Source organism: Pongo pygmaeus, chromosome 8 (genome assembly GCF_028885625.2).
Source record: "Pongo pygmaeus isolate AG05252 chromosome 8, NHGRI_mPonPyg2-v2.0_pri, whole genome shotgun sequence".
Taxonomy (NCBI): Eukaryota; Metazoa; Chordata; class Mammalia; order Primates; family Hominidae; genus Pongo; species Pongo pygmaeus.
The window spans coordinates 120,144,290-120,169,134 of record NC_072381.2 but is presented as its reverse complement, the minus strand read 5'-3'; the positions used below and the strand labels follow the sequence as shown (position 1 = coordinate 120,169,134).

The following is a 24,845-nucleotide window of genomic DNA, read 5'->3' as shown; positions in this document are numbered from 1 at the left end:
AAAGCAGAATTCCAGTTTATAATCTCATTTAAATCTCTCTTCTAACTGTAGTTAAGTGTGTCTTTCTAATACTCTTTATTTATTCTTTCTTTTTTTTTCTTAGCTTCACTAAAGGTCATTCATTTTGTTAATTCTTTTCAAAGAACCACATTTTATCCTAGTTCTTCATTTCAAATGTATTGATATTTAGTTGGATTTATTTCTATGTAAACAAATTTCTTTTTTCCTCATTCTTCCTTTTATCTCATACTTTTTAATGGTGGTCACTTTACATAAATATATTTATATATTTACATATATATTTATATATAAATGATACAGAAATTTTATTAGTGGTACACTCAGTATCTGTCTTAAAATATCTATCTTGCCCTCATTTTTGAAAGATATTTTTGCTGTTCATGCAATTTTTTTGTTTGTTTTGTTTGTTTGTTTTTGAGATGGAGTCTCTCTCTGTAGCCGGGCTGGAGTGCAGTGGCACAATCTCAGCTCACTGCATCCTCTGCCTTCTGAGTTCAAGCTATTCTCCTGCCTCAGCCTCCTGAGTAGCTGGGATTACAGGCATGCACCACCACGTCCAGCTAATTTTTAAATTTTTAGTAGAGTCAGGGTTTCACCGTGTTGGCTGGGCTGGTTTTGAACTCCTGACCTCAAGTGATCCACCCACCTTGGCCTCCCAAAGTGCTGAGATTACAGACGTGAGCCACTGCGCCTGGCCTATTCATGAAATTTTAAATGAACAATTATGGGCTAATCAGAATTCTGTTGTCTCATGGCTTTTATCATTTCCCTTGAGTCTGTTATCAATCTGTTTTGTTCCTAGGCTATGTCCTTTCTCTTTGACTGCTTTTTAGATCTTATCTTTGTTTTTAGTGTTGTTCAGTTTCAATACAGTGTGTCTAGGTCTAGATTTCTTTTTATTCATCCTACCTGGTATATATTGTATTTCCTTTATTGATATATGTATTTTATAATATTCTTAGTTGTTTTTCCTTCAAATGTAGTCTTTTCTCCATTTTAAAATTCTTTCTTAGGACTCCTATTATTTACAAATTAGATCTTCTTATCCTATTGTCAATATATTTTAACCTCTATTTTGCATTATTCATCTCCCAATATTTTGGAGCTGTATTTCTAGTGGCTTTTTAATATCTACTTTCCAATTCACTAATTCTTTCTTTGGTTCTGTTTGTCTATCTATCCAATGAGTTTTAAAATTTCTATAGTTGATAGCTGTTATTTCTATTTGGTTCTTTTTGAAATTTACTTGGTCATTTTTGATAGTCTGGTGTTGGCTTAGTTTTGTGATGTGTACCTTTTGTTTTTTTTTATTACTTTATATATATTTTATCTCTTGTTTTATATGTATTATCTGGGAATTATAATACGCAAACTACTTAGTATCTATTTGTTGTTTCTGCTGACTCTCACTCAGCATGGCTTATTTCCCTGCGTATTTTGGCATCTTTTATTATGACCTCATTTTTGCTTGATCTTTATTTGTGAAATCCTTGGGGTCTACACTGATGAAGGTTTTTGTGTTTTTTTGAGACAGGGTCTCACTCTGTCACCCAGGCTGGAGTGCAGTGATGCAATCATAGCTCACTGCAGCCTCAATCTCCTGGGCTCCAGCGATCCTCCCACCTCAGACTCCCAAATAGCTGGGACTACAGGCACAAGCCACCACACCTGGCTAATTAAATTTTTTTTTTTTTTTGGTAGAGTTAGGGTCTTGCCATGTTGTCCAGGCTGGTCTCAAACTCCTGAGCTCATATGATTCTTCCACCTTGGCCTCCCATAGTGCTGGGATTACAGGCATGAGCCACTGTTGGATGCTTTTACTAAAAAAGAAGTATTTAAAAGAATTTTAGTTTGCTTCTCTCGGGAGCCAGGGATATGACTAATCTGGGGTCATTTTATCCCCCTTTAGTGGCCTGGCTTAATGAAGAGTCTCAGGCTTAGCTTCTCCACCTTGTATACTGCTTTTCTAACTTGTTTTCCAGGACTTCCTCATTGCCCATTACATAGTAGGTATTATAAAGGTATTTGATTAAAAACCATTGAGTAGTTCAGTGTGCCTTTAAGCTTGAAGTTATGCAGAAAGAAGAATTATTCTCATGTTACTCATGAGAAGCTTAGGTTCAGAATGAGAAGTGATCATGAGTTGGCAGCTGAAAAGCTGTGGGAGTAAGACTCAATATTCAATTATTTAAAAAATCAATAAAGAAAAAAATGTTAATAATGTACATTACCTTTCCTTCCATTAGAAATTAAAAGAGCATTTTTGGCAAGAGTCAAATAGTAACCTCTTTTTTTCAAACACAGACTGGAATGTGTTTCATCCGTTTGGTCTATATAAATTTTTCCTTCTGGTTTCAACCAATAGACTGTACTTTATTTCCTGACTTTAAAAAGTGGCATTTACTATGTCTCCTAAAATTCCTTGCACTTTACAATTTGCTTTTACAATGATTTCTAAAGTATTCTCAGTTATTTCAGATGAGACATTTATTAGGAGATTCAAGCCATTAACAAACTTGGTTGCTGTGTGATTGGAATAATTGGTTTCAGATTTCTGAGATTATAGAAGGAGATTCTGAGATGATGTAAGTGACCCTAAAAAGTCATTTCCATATATCACAACTCCAAAATGTAAGAAAATCACATATATTTTAAAATATATACTTAACCTGAAGAAGACTAAAGCTAAATACATAGGGAAACCTCTTTTTAGCTAAAGATGACCTTTGATAGCAAACTTAACATTTTGCAACCTGCCAGTCAGGCAGGCACTGAGTACTTGCTGTGTGCCTAACAGTATTGTGAAAGGTGCCTTTTATAATCATCTGTGTAGTCTATTACAAGCATCTTAAGGACAAGAGTAAGATCTGTTCATTATTAGGAATTTGCCACTGTATCTGTAATTCTGCTATGAGGTTATAAGAACCAGAACTATTGTGGCAGTTAGAGAAAAAGACTAGATATTACTTAAAAGAACAAAAATAGGCCGGGTGCGGTGGCTTACGCCTGTAATCCTAGCACTGTGGGAAGCCAAGGCGGGCAGTTTGCCTGAGGCCAGGAGTTCGAGACCAGCCTGGCCAACATGGTGAAACCCCGTCTCTACTAAAAATTCAAAAATTAGCCAGGTGTGGTAGCACGTGCCTGTGATCCCAGCTACTCGGGAGGCTGAGGCATGAGAATCACTTGAGCACGGGAGGTGGAGGTTGCAGTGAGCCGAGATGGTGTCACTGCACTCCAACCTGGGTGATAGAGTGAGACTCTGTCTCAAATAAATAAATAAATATTAAAAAGAAGGCACACAGTTCTGGGACCTCTCTATCTTACTAGTATGATATCTGATATAACATATGCTCTGTATACTTCCAGAACAAATTCAATTCGACAAGACTGCCCAAGTCCCTGATTTCAAGGAGATTTGGGGAGATAGAAAAGACTTACAACAAAACCATTAAACAGCAGCAGAAAGCAGTGTATTAAGTAAAAACAGGTGATTCTGAAAGTACATGCCACAGAAGTTGATTGAACGAGATCACTGTGGGTTAAGGTAGAAGGAGAACCTTTCATAAGATGTTACATGAGTTAATTTGGGTGGGGAGGAGGGCATTGGGGAAGAAAAATGAGAATGAGTAAAGGCAGGGAGGCAGGAAACATATTATCTTGTTGAGAAACAGAGGGAAAATAGTCTGTCTACAGTAAAATGTTTGAGTAGGGAGTAGCTAGAGATGGCATTGGCAAGGTAGGAAAGCACAGATTATGAAAGACCTTAAAATTTCAGTGGACTCTAAGCTTTGTGTGGGCATAGATCATGTCTATCTTGTTCACCATTGTAACCCTAGTATCTACCCTAGAGACTGGTACATAGTATGTGTTCAATAAAATTTTGCTGGATGAATTAATTGCTTGGATGAAAGTTTGAAATGTTGAGTCTGTATCTGGAGATCAGTGAGGACCCACTAGAGGTTTTGGGGTATAACGTCATAGTAGAACATGAACTATGTCATGTTATAAATAGAAAAATTATTCTCAAGGTAATGGGCAAAATAAACCTGCGGGGTGGGTGGTAGGGAGGCAGTGGAGGCTGGAGGCTGGATGTAGGCAGGGCAATCAGGCTATTCCTGTGATCATGCTTTAGGTGAGAAAGGTTAAGAGTGGAATGAAGATAGTGGGAGAGGAGAGTTGTTTTGAGATTGAAGCAACTGAATTGTGATTCACTGGCAAGTTTTCTGCCTAAAAGACAGTAAAAGGGATGTCGTCAAGATGGATAAATAATGAGTTGATTTTTGTAGTTGGCATTTGAATCTGAGAATTTCTATTCCCATTACAAATCTTTTTTCTAGTATTTCCTTTCCCACATGATCATTTGGTTGGGTTTTTTTTCAACAATGCTCAATTATCCATCAATTATTTTTTCTGAAAGAATTACCTTCACCTATTTTTTAATATTTCTGAATTGTCAGAACTATTATACAATTCCATACAATTCCCATCACATCAGGATGGATTTGGGCAGTGCCAACATAGAAAACAACTAGAACATCTCTTTCTTTCCTTCTTTCTTTCTTTTTCTTCTTTCTTTCTTTCTTTCTTTCTTTCTTCCTTCCTTCCTTCCTTTTCTCTTTCCCTTCCTTCCTTCTCTCTCTCTTCCTTCCCTTCCTTCCTTCCTTCCTTCCTTCCTTTCTTTCTTTCTTTCTTTCTTTCTTTCTTTTTTTCTTTCTTTCCTTCTTTCTGTCTCTTTCTCTCTTTCTTTTTCTTCCTTTCTTTCTTTCTTTTTTTCTTTCTTTCCTTCTTTCTGTCTCTTTCTCTCTTTCTTTTTCTTTCTTTCTTCTCTTGATGGAGTCTTGCTCTGTCACCCAGGCTGGAGTGCAATGCTGTGATCTCGGCTCACTGCATCCTCCACCTCAAGCGATTCTCATACCTCAACCTCCCGAGTAGCTGGGATTACAAGCGCCGGTCACCAAGCCCTGCTAATTTGCTTTTTTTTTTTTTTTTTTTTTTTTTTAGTGGAGACAGTGTTTCACCATGTTGGCCAGGCTGGTTTTGAACTCCTGACCTCAAGTGATCCGTCCGCCTCAGCCTCCCAAAGTGCTGGGATTACATGAGTGAGCCACCACACCCGGCCATAGAACATCTGTTTCGAGAGTGCACAGAGGAAAAGAGGAAAGGGCGTGAGAGTGGAATCCCACCTTTTTAGTTAGAATTTCTGAATCTGGTGGCTTTTTATTATGTTGCTTATTAGCATCAAGCGCTAGTTGATAAACCTCCAGGGCACTAAGAGGTTTTTCTTGTATTTTCTCCTTTTTATCCTGACATATAGAAAAAGGGGATTTGTTCAGAGTGGTCACCAGCCCGGCCCAGCCCCGACTCTTCAGAGTTGATGCAGTAAATCAAGCGTATGCACAGACCTCCCTTGAGTGTCTGTTGGCTCAAGACCGGGTGCTGGGTGGGGGGACCCTGACGCCCAGCGCTGACTCGAGGGTCGCTGGAGGAAAAGTCCCGCCCCATCCCACCCCGCCCATAGGCTTTCCGAGAGCCCGGCCGACTCGGAGGGGCTGGTGGGTCGGTCCCCGTGTGTGGACTGCGGACTGAGCCCCCTCAGGCGACCGTGGTCTTCGCTCTCCTGTCAAGGGCATCACTTAGGGGAAGGAACGAACGGCCCTTTCTTGCTTTCTCTCTCTGGGACCAAAGCAGAGAGCTGGAGAGCCATTCGGAGCACCCACGTTATTTTTCCTCTTATTAAGAAGCCGGGCGGGGAGAGGGGAGGACGCAGACCCTCGTTCCTCGGGGACAGAGCCCCGCCCGGCGCCGCGGCAGAGCGGCTGCTGGACCCGGGTGGGCCCCGGCGGCTCGGGGCGGGGGAGGCGCGCCCCGCCCAGCGCGGCCGCGGGTGTCAGCGTTGCCGCGCCCGGCGGGTCCCTGCGGCCGCTGCGTCCCCGCCCGTCGGCCTTGCTGCGCGGAGCGGGCGGCCAGGTGTCCTGCGGGCGGCGTCCCCGCACCGGGAGCCGGAGGGGGCCGGGGCCGGGCGGGCGCTCCGGGGCTGCCTTCCTCCCCGCGCCCTGCGGGGCTGTCCAACGCCTTCCAGCTCCGGCTCCCGCTGCCTGCACCATGTCCGCCAGAGGTGAGTGGGACCAGGTGGGCACCGTCCACTGACCCCGGCGGGCCGAACAGGTGCGGGAGGGCGGGGGGGATGCGACAGCCGCGCCGGCCCCAACCCGGCCTGAAACTTTGGCAGCGGATCCCCGGGCTCGGGGCTGCCGGGGGCCGGGGGCAGGGGAAGGAAGCCCTCGCCCTTGACCTTGATCCCCGGATGTGGGCGAGCCCAAGGGCCAAAGTCGGCGCCCGGCTCACCTGTGCCCGCCGCGCGTCTGGGCTGGGAGGCGTGGGGGATGGGCTCGCGCTGGCTGCCCTGCCGGGAGCTGTGGAAGGGCTGGCCAGGAGGGAGGAAGAGGTATTTTTTCCTCCTTTCTAGTTACCATTTTGCAGCTCGGCTATGGAAGAAATCCAGGGCTTGATGCAGCACGATTTAAAGCTGCAGTGCTTACACCCCATTAAAAAAAAAAAAAAAAAGTAAATTCCGCACCTGTACTCCCTCGGCATGAATCTCCCCTTCCATTCCCCACCCATTTTCTTTCTGGAGTAAAACAATTACTGCAGGTGAAATGGGTGGAAGAAAAAAAAATCAGAATTGCTTTTCAGGCAAGAATAAAGGGAATGTATTTCTTGCCATCTGGAGCCAGCGACGATGCTGGGGAGAGTGGGTTAGTCATAGCTCAGCGGCTGCTAGTATGAGTGAAATATTAAAGAGATCAAGTCATTCTGCAGCTTGCGAGCAATTAAAATGAAGTGAATTGGTTGCTTTGCCATAAGCATTTAAGGAAAATATTGATTATTTTTAGCAAGTGTATTTGCAAAGCAGTAAGTGCCACCCCTTTTGATACCCTGAAGGCAACCTGTAAGAGGAGTTGCAGAGTTGTTTTTTTTTTAAACTCCGAAGCTTTAATCCTGCTTTTTGGAAGGAGTTTAGGAATTTGATAACATGTGTTGGATAATTAAGCGCTGCTTTTCAGAGTTCATCCTGGGGCATATAATGAATAGAGTCATCTCTATCCAGAATGTTTTAATTCCTTTTCAAGCAATCTGATCTTTGTTGATGATTGCTTTGGCGATATGGTTGGTTGGATCTGTACCTAGAAATGGGGTGGAAAGGACTTGGTGGAATGACAGAATTTATATTGTAATTACCAGTATGCAGAGGTGACATAGGGCTCTGGGATACTACCTGCCTATTCATGCCTAATTATTCATGTGTATTAGAGAACGAAAAAAGAGCATGGAACAGATAACACCATAAGAGACTTGGTGTGTATATGGATGGAGTCATAACAATCTCTGAACTATGTTTTAAGACTGAGGCTTTGGGTGCTGACCGCTATCCTAAGTACCACAAGGAACATACGGAGAATATCTCTTATAAGTTGTAAATCTCTCTGAGGTCAGAGTCCACTTCTGATTCAGCTTTACAGCACCCAAACCTGTTAGTGCAGAACCTTGCACACTGGAGGGGCCAAGTAACTATGTGGAATCTTGGTATGCCCTAGGAAGCATCAAGTTTGTTAGGCCGTCACACAATTTCATTTAGTCTCTGGCCACTCCTCTTCCAGGGTCTCTGGGGTTTATCTGAGGATGTGAAATGAAGATTACCCCAGAGATTCTAAGGGGCTCTAAGCCCTGGAATGGAGATGAGTTCTCAAACATTTCTTCTTCAACCCAGTTTCAAACAGGATGGTTTGGAGTCAGCTATAGACATTTCATTCAGTTGTCTTATTTCGCCTTCAAACTTCATGTTGGTCATCTTGCGTTTAACAGTTTGAAGTCTGTCTAATCTTGTAAAGGGAAAAATATCTATAATAATATACATCAGTTATTGTATGTTTATTATGTGTCAGGTACTTTACATGTGTTACATTATTTAATCCTCACAATGACTCGATCAAGTAGCTATTGTTATTACTTCCCCATTTTACAGATGAAGGAATTGAGGTTTTGAGAGATTATAAAATTAGCCTGAGCTAAGCTTGATAAATGGCAGATGGTGATTTCTACCCAAGTCTGTCTGATTCTGATCACATCTACTTTATTTTACTACTTCTGTTATTAGTCCTTCAAGTATTGTAATAGACATCACAATCATTGATTTGCTAAGAAGAGAGAGAGAATGGCTTAGACAGGGCATTTAAAGGAAATAGCCTTGGTAAGTAACTTGGAATTTCCAATACATTTAGAAACATCTTGGTGGGTGTTTGGTAATGACAAAGTGTGGAAAACAAGGCCACTGATATTCGATGTTGTTAATTTGGTATTCCTAGTTTTTTTCTTCCTATTTCAGTGTTGAGAACCAGAACTTCCTAGATATTACCAAAGACTGAGGACTTTATGTCTTTTTTTATGCAGCACTTTTATTTATGTGAATTTGAAAAAAAATTCTAAAAGATTAGTAGAGTGCTTAGTAGTTACTGAGTTGTGCTTGTCTAGAAATGTGTATATTTTTGTCATTAATTTTTATAAAAGATTTCAAAATTGTGGGCTTCACTATGGTGTTCTGATTCAGTTATCTGCTCTTGTCTTGTCTGTACTCCTGAAAGTGGAGATAAGCTTATAGGACCAGAAACTTAATGTGTCTACTTAAGTACCTAACTTATCAATAGGAAGTCCTTTGGATCCTTGGAAAGATAAATGCTCTTGATTTTTAAAATTATCTCTACTTATTTCTAATATCTAGGCTCGTAGGTTATGGTAGGAATATAATTTTTTTTTAATAGTTAAAAATGGCCGGGCACAGTGGCTCACACCTTCAATCCTATCACTTTGGGAGGCTGAGGCGGGTGGAACACGAGGTTAGGAGTTTGAGACCAGCCTGGCCAATATGGTGAAACCCCATCTCTACTAAAAATACAAAAATTAGCCGGGCATGGTGGCACATGCCTGTAGTCCCAGTTACTCGAGAGACTGAGGCAGGAGAATAGCTTGAACCCAAGGGGCGGAAGTTGCAGTGAGCTGAGATTGTGCCAGACAGAGCGAGACTCCATCTCAAAAAAAAAAAAAAAAAAAAAAGAAAAGAAAAAAGTTGAAAACAGCCCTCCTTAAGGGGGCACAGAATGGAGACAGGGGATGGGGCTGCCTACCTCAGTCCCATTTGCTTGACTTACTTGTCCTGTGTCTCAGGTGTGCTCTCTGCCTGCTCGTGAGGTTCTCCTGTTCAAGCGTTTGGTAGGATCATGTGTTTGGGGGCCTTGTGGGAGGTCAGCTGCACTGGAGTGCTGCCCATGGCCTGGGCAGGACATTTCCCAGCAAGGGCCAGAGGAGTTACTGTGTTTTCAGTCTGAATCGAATGTCAGAGCCAGCCAGCAGGGCTTCATCCTCTTGGGGATAACTCTGCTTAGCAGATTAGGTCCTGGATAACTTGCTTGTATTTTTTTAATTAAATGTCCCTAGTTGGTTTAAAAAAAGGCAAAGAAAACAATGAAATCAATTGGCCGGGTGCGGTGGCTCATGCCTGTAATCCTAGCGCTTTGGGAGGCTGAGGTTGATGGATCACTTGAGGCCAGGAGTTCAAGACCAACCTGGCCAACATGGTGAAACCCCGTCACTCTTAAAAATACAAAAATTAGCCAGGCATGGTGGCGCATGCCTGTAATCCCAGCTACTCGGAGGCTGAGGTACGAGAATCGCTGATATTGCGCCTTTGCACTCCAGCTTGGGTGACAGACTGAGACTGTATCTCAAACAAACAAACAAACAAATAAATCAATTGAATCTCATAAGAAAAGCAACTTTATTTTTAAAATTTTAAGAGAAAAGTATTAAAATCCAGTTCTCTATTCAAACTAACAATTAAAAGCATTCTTTAATTTTATGATAGAGCAAGCTAAGACATTCCCATCTTGTGGTATTTTAGGATACTCTCATCAAAGACTTGTAACTTGGTGTTGTATTTTTCCACTAGAGACCAAAATGGATCCATTATATTTTGATTTTTGAATTACCAGCTAGAGGAAATTATAGCACTTAGAATAGAGTTTCCACACCTGGGGAGAATTGTCTAGGCAACCTTTTAAAAATATAGATTCCCAGGCCTCATTCCAGATCTAACGGTTTCTAAACACTAAAGATAGAGTACCAAAAAATGTGAAAAGTGATTCTAAGGACCATTAGATTACAGTGGGGTCCCATTATGGCAGGATCATAAGACTCATCTGGAGTATTTATCAAAGGTACTGATACAAAGGCTCTGCTTCAGAGCTACTAAATCAGAATATGCAGGTTAGGCCTGGGCATCTGCATTTTTAATAAGCCCCAGTTAATTCTTATGTACAGGCAGACTTGGGAGCCATTGAATTAGAGCTTATTTTCTCTAATGCAGAGTCTGGATCATCCTGCACGCTTTCAAAAAAGCTATTTTTAAGTTATAAAAGTAATATATTAAAATTCACTATCAGGTTGGGTGCAGTGGCTCATGCCTCTAATCCCAGCACTTTGGGAGGCCAAGGCAGCTTGAGGTCAGAGGTTCAACACCCGCCTGGCCAACATGGTGAAACCCCGTCTCTACTAAAAAAAAAGTACAAAACTTAGGTGGGCATGGCGTTGTGCACCTGTAGTCCCAGCTACTTGGGGGCTGAGGCAGGAGAATTGCTTGAACCTGGGATGTGGAGGTTGCAGTAAGCCAAGATCATGTCACTGCACTCCAGCCTGGTCAACTGTCTCAAAAAAAAAAAAAAAAAACACTGTCAATGTATTAATACAACAAAACTATGTTAACATACCTCTATATTAAAATATTAAATTATAAATTAATACAGTATATTTAAATTCAAACAGGCTGGAATTATACAAAGTTAAAAATGAACATCTCCTATTTTCTCCCTTCCTGTAAAATCCTCAGAATTAATGGCAAACAGTGCACCCCATAAACCCTTCCAGACAATTGTCCATCTGGTTAGCTTTCAGTCCAATTCAGTAAATAGTAAATACACACACCATGCAAGACACATGCAGAAAACAAACACTTTACAAAGAAGCAATCACTCGATGAAACTGCTGGCTTTTCAGAAGCTTGAGTCATGAGGAAAAAGGCCCAGGTGTGTGTGGATAGATTCCATTGCACTGGCAGGGAAATAACTCATGTGTGCTGTCGAAATCTTAGACCAGTTTTGCTAACGTTGTTTTCAGAACTTCCACAAAACTGGAAGCAAACCTAACTGCTCATCCACTGGGGGAATGAGTGACCAGATTGTGGTACATACATGTGGACTATTACACAGTTATTAGAAAGAGTGAGTGAGACCCATATGCACTGGTCTGGAGGGTTGGCTGTGATACATTGTTAAGTGAAAAGAGTGTGTTTTAGAATAAAATCTATGTCATATATGATCCCAGTTTTGTAAATTGAGAAAAGTCCCTATGTGTGCATATGTGTGTGTTCCACGAGCAGAGAAAAAATCATAGAACAGTACATAACAAGCATTTAGCAGTGGCTACCTCAAAGGTAAAGGTGAGGAGGGAAGGTGGTTGGCTTTTCTTTGGCTATATCTTTATGTTGTTTGGTAGTAAGTAAGAACAGCTTTAATAGATTGAGAGAAAAATCCAATAAAGGAAAAATGTCCACTTAATCCGTACTCATTCATTTCACTTATTGGAGTCAGGGACATAGATTTTTATTCATTTATCTGATGAACATTTATTGAATACTTGTTACATGCCAGCAATTAGTTAATAAGGCTCAGTATATACCCTCAAGGAGCTCACAGTTTTATGGGGAAGACAAATACACACATATTTATAAAAGGATATCCTGGCCGGGCGCGGTGGCTCACGCCTGTAATCCCAGCACTTTGGGAGGCTGAGGCGGGCGGATCACGAAGTCAGGAGATCGAGACCATCCTGGCCAACACAGTGAAACCCCGTCTCTACTTAAAAAAAAATACAAAAAATTAGCTGGGCGTGGTGGCGGGCGCCTGTAGTCTCAGCTACAGGCGAGGCTGAGGCAGGAGAATGGCGTGAACCCAGGAGGTGGAGCTTGCAGTGAGTGGAGATGCGCCACTGCACTCCAGCCTGAGTGACAGAGTGAGACTCTGTCTCAAAAAAAAAAAAAAAAAAAGGATATCCTGAGTGGAGAGAGCGAGCGACAGCGAGAGCGAGAGAGAAAGAAAGAGAGCATATGGGATAGAGAGAGAATTACGGTAATACCAAAGAGTGGCATTGAGGGGCGTGACAACCATATCAGGTGAGGCTTCTTAAAGAAAGTAGAGTAGTTTTCTTGGAGAATGAGTTGGACTTAGCCAGGTGAAAAAGAATAGGATGGAGGGAAGGCCTTTCCAAGGGAAAGGGCATGAAAAGAAGTAGCATGGTGAGCACTGAACCTAGGAAGCCTGTTGCTGCCAGATGACATGTTTTTCAGGGAGAGGAGAACCAGACCTCAGTGGAGTTGGGAGGTGGAGAGGGCACTTTGGGGAAAGGCTAAGGATGTAGGGATTTTCACTGACAAGGATTTGCAGTTCCAGAGCACAGTGGAAGGTTGTCAGTGGTGAGAGATGTTTCAGCGGGAAGGAAGAAACAGGGCAGAAAGGGATGAGAAGAGAGAGGAGGCCTCTGTCCTTCCCATGGCTGAGACTACAGGAATGAGAGAGATGGTTGCGCATGACAAGTTTGAAATGTCCCAACTTTGGCATGAGGAATTTGGTTGCAGACTGAGCCGAGAGCCTGGGCAGTAGCAAGCTGGGGCAGAGAGGTGATAGGGGCTGCCATCTGCTTCCTCGAGTAGCAGCAAAGCTGTCTGCTAAGCACGGCTTGTTCATGGGGTTGGGGCCAAGGTTAGAATGTGGGCGGAGGGACAATAGGAATCAGAACCACACTTTTTTTTTTTTTTTTTTTTTTGCCGATTTCTTGAGCTTTGATGCTTATAGCAGAGCCTAAAATGTATCTGCTAGTTGATAAATGGGAGACTTCTCCTTCATTTCATCTTTCTTCTCTCTTACTTCTGTCCACCACTCTGGGCCTCTTGTCCCAAGCATCACTCTAGCTTTATCAGTTTCTTTCACGGTGATGTTGTAAAGATTAGTGCACTAAGAGTTCTTATTTGGTGTGATATGGGGGCCATTTTTCTGGCCTGTATCAACTACAGTTTCTCCTCTCTTTGAGTTACAGGGCTCCCAAGCAGTTTATTAAATCAAGGGAAGGAGAAACTATCTTTGAAAGCCAAGTTTAGCCATTATTAGATTTAGTATTTAACATCAAAACAGCAAAACACTACATTTCCTGGAAGTTCTTTTTTGCATTTAAAATAAATGATTCTCATTCAATGAACAGATTTTTTTTTATGTGAGAGAGATCATTTTGGACATCAATATCTCACATGTGGGAGTGTCATATGTTTCAGCAAAGATTTTCAGAAGGTTGAATTGTTCCCACATTGTATCTGTGAACTGCATTATGTTTTGTTTTTTTTTTTAATTTTTGGGAACTTGTGTAGACAAGCTTGAGTTAATCACACTTCTGAGGTAATGGTTTACTATCATTGTCAGTCCATCAGGCCCTGCTGTGGTCTAATATTTGATTATTTTATCTCCATTATTTAATTTCATTACCTTTTTGCCATAGGCAACTATTCTTATACATTTGATATATGTGTCCTTGAATTTGTAGTAAAACCAATTCTTAGACCAGTTCTTGAGCTATAAGCACTAAGTCAGTGTGTGTGTGTGTGTGTGTGTGTGTGTGTGTGTGTGTGAACGAGAAATTTTCTTCTTACTGAGAATGGAATAGAAGGCAGTGGGGTTGTAATTTATGTTAGATGTAAAAGGGATTCAACAATTAAGAAAAGATATGCTTTCTCTCTTCCCTCCTCCCCAAAACAGAACTGGCAACCATATATCTGAAAATATCTTAACAACAAGCAAGACAACAATATAATAGACAGTGTTGAACTCTTAATCTGTCACCCTTTCTCACTGAGATTCAATCAGCTAGTATTTATTGAACCTCTCTCCTGCAGCATCCAGATTAATTTCAAATCCTGTCTATTCCTGGGCTGAGGATGCTAATATACTAATTAATGAAGTCATTTGACAAATAGTTATTGAGCTCTCTGCAGTAAAGATTGTCATGGCTTTTGGGTGGAAAAATATTAAAGGACATTAGAATTTGTGGTTAAGGTTGGGACAAACAGGCTGGTCGACATTTATGGCTCACATTTAAGTATATATTTACATGTGCTATATAAGTTATAATTCCACCTGGGATGCTTCTATCTAGGACAAATGTTAAACCTGCTGGGATGCTGGGACAATAGGTGTATACTGGGGCTATCCTAGGAAAATTGAGACTGTGGCCTTTCTAACTAGTAGTGTTTCTAGCCAGCATGCCTTATGGTGTCAGTGTATTCTTTGGCCTTAAAAGATCGACTTTTGATCAATAGCTGAATATCTGCCTGTAGTATTAGCTACTTTGTAGATTATCTACCTCAAAATTTAAACTTAAATCTTGGGCTGCCTATTTCCTCCCCTTCAATCCAGCACATTTTTGGGCTATTTTCCCAAATGTCAAGTTGGTGTGCTGAGGTATAGTTACTATCAGAGACTAACAACATTTAGCAAAAAGTCAAATCAAAATAAAATTTTAGAATATTTGTTTTTTGTTTCTTAGGTAATTCACGTGATGATTTTATTCTATTGGGTTAAATTATCCAGATGCAATTATCATGGGAAGGAAATGCTTAGTGCCTTTGGGACCTTCATTATCATGGGAAAGGCTCTATTTTTTCTGGTTAATGTAGTTTCACATAAGCTTTAAAATGTATAGTTTGGTTTACCTGTGGTTATCTTTGGACTCACAGCCTACTTGATTTTATGCCAATGTGCTAGAGATTTATCTTTTCCAGCATATTGTATGATTTTAATGGGAAAATTATCTAATTTGCATTTACCACTATAAGGAAATTGCCCGTTAAAAAATTAATTTTGGATGGTAAATCCTTATTTAGTAGATGAATCTATAAAAGCCTTTGTATTATTGAACCCTGCATTAAAATAAACATGAAAGCAGGAGTTGTAGGTCGAGCATGCAAAAATGATTTGCTGATTGACTGGCGATCATGTTGTTTTAGTCCTTTGTTAGATAATTTTTATAGGCTTGCTTGTAGGAGGAAGAGCTGACCATGCATAATTATTATTATTCATATTTTAAATAAATACAATTAGTCCTTTCTTCTGTATGGTGTGTTCTTTCTCCAGCTCTTTAACATTATTACTTTTGAGAATAATATTAGATGATATATGTATAAATGAAGAAACTTTACCTGTGTTAGGGTCAATTTTTAAATAGTTTTTCCTAAAGAAAATATCACATAATATATTTTTACTTTAGGCTGTGTCCAGGGTCTTTACTGATACTTTTCTTTCTCAACTTATTGGGAATTCATTTAAAAAACATCCACAACAGGGAAGCCACCAGAGAACTGAATGGTAACAATGAAGGGAAATGAGGACAATGAGGTAAACAGCTATTTCTGGCTTTCAGCTCCAAATAGGAATGAACAGAAGGAGAGGAGTCCCAGAGTCTGGGGAAAGGAGGGAGGGGACAGAGCCATAATTTTCAAAAAAATGTGAAAAGAGGTTTGGGGTTGGCAATCTCTAATGAATTCCAGGGAGAATTTTTTTTGTTCTTGTTGTTCTGGTGTAAAACAAAGGAATCTTTATTTTGAATCACTTAAGCATTGAGTGAGTAATGAGCATGGGCATCAGGGATGGGTGAGTTTTTTTCACCAGTTCCTTGTGACTACTTATTTTAGAGAATCTATTCCGTGGCTAGATGCTTTATATAAACTGTAGAATTGTAGTTGGCAAGAATGTATTCATTTCTTCAGTTATTCCATAAGTATGAGTTGAACACCTACTAAGTGGCCTAGGTGTTGAAGTGTGATGACCACTTACCATATAAACATATGATAGGTGGTGTAAAGTACTGTGAAAAAAAATAAAAAAAAGTAGAGTGGAGAATATTAGAGAGGTGAGAGTGTGGGGAAGGTGCTATTGCATATGGGGCGATAATAGAAGGCCTCTTTGATAAAGCGACATTTCAGCAGAGACCTGAAGGAAGTGAGGGGTCACGAAGATATCTGGTAAAGAGTTTTTTAGGCAGTGAGATGAGCAATTCCTAGGCCCTGAGTGCTGTCAGGACCAGCAGGCAGGCTTGTGTGGCTGGATCAGAGAGTACGGGAGAGGGATGGAGATGAAGTCAGAAAGGCAGTTGGGGGAAGGAGGGTGTCCAGTTGGTCCTTGAGACTGCTGTTATGAGTTGAGTTCTTCCCTGAGTTAGATTGAGTGAGTTAGGTGAAAGTTCTGAGCAGAGTTGTGACATGATTTGATGTAGTTTCAAAGAATCATTCAGTCAACATGTAGACGGTAAGGCAAGGGTGGAAGCAAGAAGACCAGTTAGGAGGCTACCGTAATGGTCAAGATAAGACAAGATGGTGGCTTGGACCAAATGGGAGGAGAGCAGGTCCTGAGAAGTTATTGGATTCTGGAAATGTTTCTAAAGAATTGCTTAGAGAACTTGCTGATGAGTTGGCAACATGAAGTAGAAGAAAGAGGGGAATCTTAGATCTCTCCAATTCTTTCAGCAACTGGGAGGATAGCATGTCATTTCTTGCAATGAGGAAGAGTATAGAAGGGGCAGGTTTGGGGAGGAAATCAAGTATTTCGGACATTTGAAATGTCTCTTAGACAGCCTTCTATGAAAATATTTATTATGCCTATTTTACAGTTAGAGAAAATGAGATATAGAGAAATGAAGAAACTTGCCTGAGATCATCATCTAGCTAATAAATGGTTGACTCAGGATTTAAATGCAGGTCTTGTTTGTGCCAGAGGATGCTCTATTTACTGTTACAATGCTGCCTCTTTACATTCAGCTGCAATACATACCAGGACAAGAATCTATCTATTTTTCATTTCTTAATTATTTATGGTTTCTCATTATGCGATAATTTTCTGCATTTTTAAACATGGCTTATGTTTAAGGAAGAAAAAATAAACCATAATCACATTATTCGAAATTATATCATTTATCAACATTATCATTGTTAGCACTGCAAAAACAGTATTGAAATATGAAGAAGCATGCTCTATGATTATGGCACTGAGTGCTTGGTATGAGCCAGGCTCAGGGGATCCTAGCTCCTTTCCTTATAGAGTTCCCAGAGTAATGAAGGTGAGAGACCTGTCTGCAGAAGTTGCACTACAACGTGACCAGTGGCATGATGGTGTTACACACAAGATGTTCAAGAGAACAGAGGAAGGATACCAGTGCATCCTGATTGGATATGGGGCCAAGGAAGACTTTACAAAGCAAGTGATGTAAATAGGGCCTTGAAGAACAAGTGGAATTTGCCAAATGGAGAAGTGGTTGAAAAGTATTCTAAGCACAGGAAATGGTGCTTGGAAATTTTAGAATTTACAAAATGGTAATTAAATATATTAAACATTAAGAATAAAACATCTGAAGTTAAATGTAACATGCAGACACAATATGAGGAAAAATTTTAAACTCTACTGAGAAACATAAAAGATTTAAGTCATTGGAGAGACATAGTAGGCTCTTGGATAATAAGACACAATATTGTAAAAATGTTCATCTCCCCTAAATCTCGGCATAAAAGAAATAAAATTGCAGTTAAAATGGCAACAAGGTCTGTTTTAGGGACATGGCAAAATGACACTATTATTCATTTTGCAAAATGAAATTTATGAAATCCAAAAACAAATAAAGTGTAATTAAGGGAGATTAGGCCTACCAGATCTTAAAATGCAATATGAAACTATATTAATTAAAATAGTTTAGTGTTGGAAAAAATTAGACAGAGTAATGTCTAGTTATAGTATAGTGAACAAATGTGTACAGGATTTATTTATAGTAAAGGTAGCATTTAAAAATCAGTGTGAGAAGAAAGATCCCCAGTAATCGATGTTGAAGCAACTAGCTAACTATTTAGAAAAGATAAATCTAGATCCTTTTCTTACTTCTTTTAGAACACACACACACACAGACACACACAAACACACAATCACAAACACACACACTCACAATTCCTATGGATTAAATAATTAAGTATAAAATAAGTGAAACAATAGAAATCCTAGAAAAAAAAATGGGTGAATTTATAACTGAGAGTGTCCTGACCTTCTAGACAGGATACAAAGCCTGAAAGTCATGAAATAAAAAGTAGATACATTTAACTACGCAAAAATAAGACTTCTATGTGGTTAAAAAAATACCACATTCAGCATTCTGGCTTGTGATTCTCACAAGGCCCCAGGAGAGCTGGCTTGAACCTGGCCACCGGCCCCAGGACAGTTAAGTCAGCAAATAACAGAGCGGAGCCAGAGACAGGTGTGGGATACGACTAAGGTGCCTTCGGAAAGCTTGGCAGATAATTGGACCGATAATGTCATGGCTTACCTGAGGACCTCACTGAAGTTTTACTCTCTGCACAAAGCCAGCTAGACAAGTACTGAGGGTGGTGTTCACTCATTCATGCCACAAACGCGTAGAGCTTTTCTTATTATTTTTCATTCCACAAACGGGAGAGCTTTTAGCACCACAAGCATGAGGCACAGGAATGAGTAAGGTATAGTCCCTGCCTCAGAGAGTCCATATTGGACCTCCACTTGGTATCTGGAATATTCAGAATTGGAAGGCCGTAGTCACTCCTGTTTTTTTCCTGTCTTCTAGAACATCAGTCCCCAACCTTTTTGGCACCAGGGACTGGCTTCGTGGAAGACGGTTTTTCCATGCACTGTGGTTGGGGAGGAATGGTTTCAGGATGAAACTGTCCCACCTCAGAAGATCATCCGGCATTACATGTTCATAGGGAGCCCAACCTAGATCCTTCGCATGCACAGTTCATGGCAGGGTTTGCGTTCCCATGGGAATCTGTTGCTGCTGATCTGACAGGAGGTGGCACTCAGGTGGTAATGCTCGCTTGCCTGCTGCTCACCTCCTGCTGTGCGGCCCAGTTCCTAACAGGCCATGGACTGGCACCCGTCCGTGGCCCAGGGGCTGGGGACCCCTGTTCTAGAACATTCACACTCTTTAGGGTAGTCTGGCCTGAGGTTTTTGGACAGTTGTAGGAATAACACGCAGTTCTTAGTCATTTGCTGTCACCACTCAGGAATGACACTGTCACACCTTTACCACAGGAAAAAAAGGGGATGCAGTGAGTGTGCTCTGCTCCTGGAAACTTGAGATGGACTGCCTGCTGGAAAGGAGGATAAAGAATCACTCGGGGCTGGACTAGACCTGGCAGCTTAATTAACTTGTTTATCTCAACCTTTTCTCTTTTCATAGCAAAGCTGCCTATGGTGATAAACACTAAAAGAAGGGTATTTATGTGCTGCTGTTCAGAACATTTGATTTAAGTGAGCATTTTTATTAGTGTTTCTTGGAGATTAGCCTGCCCTGGTTCTCTGAATTCCTTTGATTACATCAGAGCCTTGCTTTGGAGGCAACCTTTCCCCCCATTCACTGCTAATAAACACACTTTGAACTTGGTCATTGGACTCTGTTCTTCCTCTGATAACTACATTTCTTCCCACCCAAACTTTTTCATGTTAGCATCCAACACACTGAACTGTAAGGAGACATCTGTCTAGGTGGCCCCAGCCACGTCTAGACTGCATTCTGTGAAGCCAGGGACCAAATATTACATGTGTATTTCCAGATCCTTGTCCTGAAGTGGAGTAGATATTTAATAAGCAATTATTGAAAGAATTGGGAGGAGAAAGGTTGCCGTCTAAGAAATTCACGGTTTGCTGGAGTAGACAGGTTTATGCAAAGGGTGAAGAGGGTAGAATAGAAGGTACAGTCTACAAATGTCTCCATCCTTTCAGTTGAATTCTACTAAGTTAGACATGACCTAGAAGTTCATTTCCTTATAGGTTTGCACTCTTAAAACTGACCAGAGGGCTGGGCGCCGTGGCTTACGCCTGTAATCCCAGCACTTTGGGAGGCCAAGACAGGCAGATCACTTGAGGTCAGGAGTTTGAGAGCAGCCTGGCCAACGGTGAAACCCTGTCTCTACTAAAAACACAAAAAAATTAGCCAGGCCTAGTGGCGTGTGCCTGTAGTCCCAGCTACTCGGGAGGCTGAGGCAAGAGAATCACTTGTACCTGGGAGGTGGAGGTTGCAGTGAGCCAAGATTGTGCCATTGCAATCCAGCCTGGGCGACAGAGCATGACTCCATCTCATCTCAAAAAACAAAACGAAACAAACAAACAAAAAAACAAACTGACCAGAGAAACAGTTGTGTTTTTTCAGCTTGGACAATGCAGGTTCTAACCTTGTTCATTGTGTTCGTTGGTGGGCTGGGTTCTTTATCCAAGTAGAAATTTATAATAAGCACTGTTAAAAAGTTTCTGGAGATTCCATGTACAGGAAAGTTATGTCTATACAATATAAGTAGAAAATGAATCCATTTATCTATCTATAAAACTACTATCTCCTAACCCACCTACTGAAAAGAAAAAAAACTGCTTTGCCTTTTCACATATATGTTGAGATCTTTCTGTATTAGTATGTACAGACATCGCTCATGTTTTATGACTGCATAACGTTCAATCATATGGCTGTAGCATACCTGATTTAATAGTCCCTTATTGATAGATTCTTTGCTCATTTGTTTTTATAGACAATGCTGCACTGAATGTCTTTGTGCATATATCTTGAGGTTTTTAGAGCATAGCTGTATTAGTTTGTAACTTTTAATGAGCTTTACTGGTGGTTCAGAAATAATGGAAAGAGAGCACGGTGAACAGAATTCCTCAAACGCCCCTCTGTGGCTGTCTTGCCCTACGCTCTCTTCGTGTGCCATCTCCTGTTTTGCTCCCAAGTAGTCTCTGCCTTGCTGGGAGCAGCTTATTTCTCCAGCACTATAAAATACTATAGATGATTCCTTTGTTTCTACCAAAGGAGAGACCACTTCTATACCAGAGAAAAAAGAATATTGACTCCCCCTCACTTCATTTAAAGCCAACCTCATTGCCTGTTACAGGATTAATTTTTTCCAGAATGATGGACAGCGAGAGATCTATGGCTTTTAGGTCAAAACAATCACAAAATAGGCTGATGCTGATGTATTTCCCAAAGGCTGGATTATTTATTCTTATTCTTATTCACAGTCACCACCACCCTCAGTTAAAAAATGAAATCTGTTGCACGCATATGTTCATTGCAGCACTGTTCACAATAGCAAAGACATGGAATCAACCCAAATGCCCATCAATGATAGACTGGATAAAGACAATGTGGTACATATACACCATGGAATACTATGCAGCCATAAAAAGGAATGAGATCATGTCCTTTTCAGGGACATGGATGGAGCTGGAAGCCATTATCCTCAGCAAACTAACGCAGGAACAGAAAGCCAAATACTGCATGTTCTCACTTATAAGTGGGAGCTGAACAATGAGAACACATGGACACAGGGAGGGGAACAACACACACTGGGGCCTGTTGGCGGGTGGGGTTGGGAGAGGAAGAGCTTTAGGAAAAATAGCTAATGCATGCTGGGCTTAACACCTAGGTGATGGGTTGATAGGTGCAGCAAACCACTGTGGAGCACGTTTACCTATGTAACAAACCTGCACATCCTGAACGTTTACCCCGGAATTTAAAATAAAAATAAAAATAAATGAAACCTGAGAATTCATTCTTTTTAAGGTTGCATCCAAAGGTCCCTACTTAAAAATAATCAAAATGGCACATACTCAGCAGGGGCCAGTACATTCTAGTGGAAAGAGTTGGACAAGGAGTTAGGAGACCTGAGTTCTAGCTTGAGCTCTTCTCCTCCAGCTGTGTGGTCATGGACACACCATACAACAGAGTGCCCTCCGGGACCTCCATTCCCCATTCCTAGTCCCCTCTATTCCTTAGATGACCTCAGAAGACTCTTCCACTTACAAGACCTGAAACTAAAAATGAATTTCCAGATCAGATGACTCAATTTTACTTTGACTCAATTCCTGTAATGCATCATCTTGGCTGGAGTTCCAGTAGACAGGAGAGAGACTGGCAGCCTCTTATGTAATGTTACTTAAGCAAAGGGGTTGGAGAAGGTGCTGGCTCCATCCTAATTTATGGCTTGAAGGTTTTGGGCTAAATTTCTGCTGTGTGATTAAATGCACTCCTGATTTACTAGGAGAGTTGATGCAATTTCCAAGTAGCTTGCGATGAATTTGGTATTCTCAGGCCAATGAAATGAAAAGTTTATTAGTGAAAGGGAGCACTTGTAATCATGGTCTTTCCATTTCTCCCCTGCACATGAGTTTGTTTGTTGTATGACTTTTTTTTTTTTTTTTTGAGACGGAGTCTCACTCTGTCGCCAGGCTGGAGTGCAGTGGTGTAATCTTGGCTCACTGCAACCTCCGCCTCCTGGGTTCAAGTGACTCTCCTGCCTCAGCCTCCCGAGTAGCTGGGACTAGAGGCCTGTGCCACCATGCCCAGCTAATTTTTGTATTTTTAGTAGAGACGGGGTTTCACCATGTTGGCCAGGATGGTCTCAATCTCTTGATCTCGTGATCGGCTGCCTCAGCCTCCCAAAGTGTTGTATGCCATTTTTAATGATGCTTGTGACATATTCTAGTTAGGGAGTCCAAACTTAAAACTAACAGAGGGCCAATTTTCTCTTAGAGAGTGTTGTTTGATGTTCATTAAGTTTAGAAGCATTGGCTGATGAGACTTAATATAAGACTATCGTGTGTAATTTATAAAATAATTTAAATTATATCTTTTATTTATTTTTATTTATTTATTTTTCTTCCTTTTTATCAGACTTCTAGCTTCCTGAAAAATTACATCTTTTATATGGAATAGAAAGGACTAGAAAAATGTCAGTATCTTCTCTTTTTCTTCCCATGCCTCCTAATGTTTCTGGTACAAACAACTCCCAAACGTTTTTTTGGCAAAGAGCAATGAGAAAATGGCAAAAATGAGAATTTTGGAAGTGAGGATTACCTTTTTGGGTATTCATTCACATTCCAAGCAGCACTTGTTTATAGTTTTTTGACTTTGCAGTAAAGCATCAGTGACTGAATATTTTTTCTTTCTCTTCCTTTTGATAAATTTGTTAGTTAAGGCAGATTCTTCATTAAGCACTTCAGTCTTCAGAATCCTAATAGGCAAATTATACAACATCCTACTCAATTAAGAAAAGGAATTATTAATAGAGAACTCAGGGGAAAATGCCGTTATGCACTTATTGGCTGTTTTATAATAAACACAGTGATTTCTACTTTTGTATTATTCATTGCAGGAAAAATGTTCTTTATGAATATTTTGATGTGAGATGTTAAATGAAATCTATAAAATAAGACTTTAATGCCTGTTAGGACAATTTCTTTTGAAAAAATATTTTTACTATCTTACTTTTTGACTAGGTCATAAAAAAGGGATGGCATTGAGTGGACACATATTCCATTTGTTAAAATGCTGGGAGAAAGATGTTTTAGAGGAAATTGTTGTCATATGCAATATACTTTTAAAATTCATTAGATTGCTTTTGGAGGTTATGAACATTGACAAATAGAGCTATGGCAGGAAGGATATATTCTATCCACCTTCAGCCCAGTTGAGAATATTATCCACAACCTTTTTACTTTCCTAAGCTGTCCTTTTCAAATCTATTTCCTAGTGTTTCTTGGGTTTTGTGTTCTGCTTAAACTAGATTATTCTTATATGAATATTTATTATGGAGATTATGGAGAGTGTTTAAATTTATTTTTCTGAAAAAGGGTTGGTAACTATTCAGTCAAGTTAGCTGTATCACCAGACTGTCAAAGACCATAGTGGAGATAATTTGACAGGCTTGATTTTATTTAGGGAGCAATATTTGTGGATACTGTTGCCACCTGAATAGTAGGAACAGTATTATTTTAGTCATCTCTGTATGCCCACCACCTACTACATTCATTCCACAAATATTTATTAAGCACCTGCTGTTTTAGGAGCAGTAGCTGTAGCAGTGCACAAAACAGATTTAAAAAAAATTCTTGCCAGTGGAAGTTTCTAGGCAGCTTATATTTGGAGTTACTTTATTTTATTTATGTAACAATTATATTTATGAAATATAAGTAGGCAAAATACATAGCATATCAGATAATGATGTGTGCTATGGAGAAAACAAAGCAGGGATCGGGGATGGAGGGTCTGGGGTTGGCATGATCAGGGGAGGCTTCATGGAGAAGGTGACATTTAAACAGGGAGAAGGAGCAGAGAAAGCGAGCTATGGGAGCATCTGGAGTGAGAGTATTCTAGGCAGAAGGAAGAGCAATTGCAAAGGCCCTGAGTTGGGAATGTGCTTGGAGTCTTTAGGGCACAGCGACGCCAGTAGGAGGGGCGGGCAGAGAGATGGTGGGGCATGGGGGAGCAGTCATGTGCTATCTTGTGAACCACCTTGAGGACTTTGGCTTTTACTGAGTGACATGACAACCACTCAAGGGTGTTGAGCAGAGGAATCCACTTGGTTAAGTGTTGACCTGAAGAGAGTATCTCCTTAAAGAAATCACGGGTACCCCTGATCTGTGGCTTTGGCTTGTTTATTTATATAGTATTTGGTGATCTCTGGGTTTTGTGGTGTGTGTATGTGTGTGTGTGTGTGTTGTTTTAATTTGTGAATAACTACATGAATAAAACTTAGCTTTGTTAGAATTTGTAGCTAGCAAACAAAGAGTGTGTCCTGTACCACAGATCACTAATATTGTTGGAACAAGAAAGAGGCA

At 40.6% G+C, this 24,845-nt stretch overlaps 1 protein-coding gene across 1 annotated transcript in view; it reads left to right on the top strand.

Annotated features, from left to right (window-relative positions):
- Positions 1-5,910: 5,910 nt before the first annotated feature.
- Positions 5,911-24,845, top strand: part of ABLIM1 (actin binding LIM protein 1) — a 339,345-nt gene continuing 320,410 nt past the window's right edge. The window contains exon 1 of the transcript XR_010127472.1: positions 5,911-6,136. The gene's annotated coding sequence lies outside the window, so the exon portion shown is untranslated. The remainder of the gene's footprint in view (positions 6,137-24,845) is intronic.